The sequence below is a fragment of the Tasmannia lanceolata genome, unplaced genomic scaffold, assembly GCF_043159265.1.
Source record: "Tasmannia lanceolata isolate RefF3 unplaced genomic scaffold, GAP_Taslan_0.1 ptg000020l, whole genome shotgun sequence".
Classification (NCBI taxonomy): Eukaryota; Viridiplantae; Streptophyta; class Magnoliopsida; order Canellales; family Winteraceae; genus Tasmannia; species Tasmannia lanceolata.
Genome location: NW_027518697.1, coordinates 27,807,696 through 27,810,890, shown reverse-complemented (window position 1 = coordinate 27,810,890; position 3,195 = coordinate 27,807,696).

Below are 3,195 nucleotides of genomic sequence, written 5' to 3'. Positions count from 1 at the left end.
AACCCTCCGATTTATAGAGGTTTCCATGATACGGAGTTTCCTCTATAGATAGGAGGGCTAGGATCATCTCTTGAAATGATTTTTTCGGCACAACCTATTTACGTTGTGGTCCGTCAAATTGACAGTTTGGATCACCCATAGAGTATAAAAAGTACTAGACTATAAGGTATTAAGCCATATAAAATCTCCTCGATATCCGTTCTGAAACAACAAATGATTTGTTGAAATCTTTGAACAGGATGGGCCCACCCATACTTATTCTCACAGACATATTCTCTCTCATCTTCTTGAACAGGGCCCAACAATGAATGGTTTAGATCTTTAAGAAAAAAATCACTCGGGCTTACCTTATTCAAAGATCCAAACCGTTCATTTGTTACAACCCAACATAAATAGGCCTTGCACCAAAAAACGTTCCTCTAGCACGATCCTAAGTCCTAACTATTCGATTCGTGGAGATTCATATACGGTGTCGTCATATTTGATTGGAGGATTAGGATCATTGAGATGATTTTGGGGGCATACCTTATTTAGGTTGAAGCTCAACAAATGAGCGGTTTGGATCTTCGAACAAAGTGGCCCAACGAATTTTCTAAAAAATACACATTATATGATGTATGCAAGTAGGTGAGGTGGGCCTAGAACGTATATATTGGGTATGTTTGTAGGGGATCATATCTATTTATATTTATAAAGCTGAATGTGGTAAGTTGGGGTGTCGCCACGTGGCACCCCTACTGCATCCCAAAATTTAAAAATGCTTGATAACTAGTTACAGACCCGTGCGTTGCACGAGGCGACTAAAAAGAAAATGATTCATAAAAAATTGTGGGAAGCATGTTATGGAGAGAAAAAAAATCAAAATGTAAATGATTCACAGAAAGATGAGTTTAAAAAATGAAATAAACTGCATTCATATAACGGGCATAAGCTTTGAATTTGTTTCTTGAAGTGAACTATGTCTATAAACCAAGTTAAAATTTTCATGGAGCCCAAGCAGGTCTAATGCCAACATTAACCGATTGTAAGCAAAAAGAACCGAAGGTGCTATACAACACTGGTTTTTTTTTTTTTTTTTTTTCGGAATTTTGACATGCGCGGAATACTGCATATGCACAATTTATAGTAAAAAATTTAGGATCTAACCATGGAAAGAGCCATAAGAAGTAACAATATTGACCAAAAATGAATTGTCATTCACCTAAATGACTATAGAAGGTTAAAATGCATGAGGGAGAGACCTAAAAGGAAGCTTTTTTTTTTCTTTAGGGGCCTAAGTTCAATGTTATGTAATTGCATGTGAAGAAATTGGCATATTTCTATATATATACTATAAAATCGAAAAAATATAACCTTAAGTTGGAAAAAAAGGAGATAGTGTAGTAGATTTTGAAACCAACAATTGGACATGATCTACTATTGTTTAAGGTAGAAGCAATATAAATGGGAAAAGTACATTAACCAAATTAGAAAACTTATAACTTTGTATTGATTTTTCGTTTCATAGGATGAGTAAATGACACTTTTATGAGATAAAATTTAAACTCCTCTTCCTTTTCTTTGATGAAACTGGTCGACTGAAAACTTCTACAAAGAGCTTGTGTAATCTACAAAAAGAAATCCAAGAAAAAAGAGTTACGACATTTCAAGTAGCTAGAATATGAAATTAAGAGAAAAACATCGTGAAGACCTAATGTCAAACACATGGTGAGTTACATTAACATGCCTGAGGCAATTTTTTGGTAACCTGCAAAAAGAAATCCAAAAATAAAAGAGTTACCATATTTGAAGTAGCTAGAATATGAATTCAAAAGAAAAACAAAGAATAAAATTAAGCGAAAGAAAAATATATCTTCAGATACAAATTGGTAAGACACAAATTGGTAAAACCTTTAACAGACACATACAAACTGGGATTGGGACGAAGTCTTCCATATTTTAAAATATTTTGATTAGTTGTGAATAATTTTCATTATGGTGAATTATATGTAGGGAAACAACTGTTTGAGTCAAGCAAGGTTGCTTGAAGCATTACACCCAAGGTATCTAGTTTAGAATACCTAGTTTGCTGCCTCCAACCCCTATATATAGAGATACACTGATTAATGGACTCTAGCCCATGTAGGCCCACTACACTGGTCCATTATCTTATTGGGCTTATATTAGAACATAATTAGGGTTATACAATATACCCAATAATCTCCTCCTATGTTCTACATATAGCACAATCCAATAGATAGACAATGTAATGTCCAAAAAAATATTGAATCATCCATATCACCATATCAAAAAAGATCCGTAATCCAACTGAAAACAAGAATACTTTTAAGAATAACCAAGTGTTTTAAAAATAATATAAACTCAAACAAAAGCAGTTTCACATGTAAGTGAACTATTTATTCAACTGAAAAGAATATAATAGTCCCCCACAGCTCTATAAGGATTCACTCATCAAGTAAGTCATTCTCATCAAAATCCAGATCGAGGCAAGCTCCTTCTTTTTCGCCAATTTCTGTAAATTACCAAATATGAATTTCATGAAAATGGATCCAATCATTTGTGTAAAATACTAAAGTATCTAGTTCTACCAGAAGAACTTAGTACAATTTCATAATGGCTGAAAAATAAATATCTATAAGCATCATTGTCAAGTTTCGATACAAGAACAAGACCTAAATAGTTTCTTTTGCAAAGAACCATTCCATGTTTCCATTTGGAATGTTACAATCATCTTATCCAAATTCAAGTTAAGTTGTCTTATAAAGTTTGGAATGAAACAACTTTTCCCAAAAAAGGACATGTCATCAAATGTGGAATAACACAAAATAACTGTAAACATCATTGAAACATATTAAGTGCTTATCTTGGCCAAAAGAGAGAGATTCAAAAAATTCAAAATAACATGGATGTAGGTTAATACCTGTCTATACAGTCTTTAACCCCATCTCCCCCATAGTTTTAAATATTTGATCTTTGTTCAGTCCCTTTGTTAGAGCATCGGCCATATTATCCTTCGATCGCACATCAACCAAAGTGATTATACCTTGTTCTATGAGATAATTCAGCCTGACATGTCTCCTCTTACCATTAAAGAGTGAGTTCTTTACAATCGTAATTGTAGCTTGATTATCACAGAACAAACTTAAAGAGTTAATCTTCAAACGGGTCAGTGGACTGTCCATGATCAAATCTCTT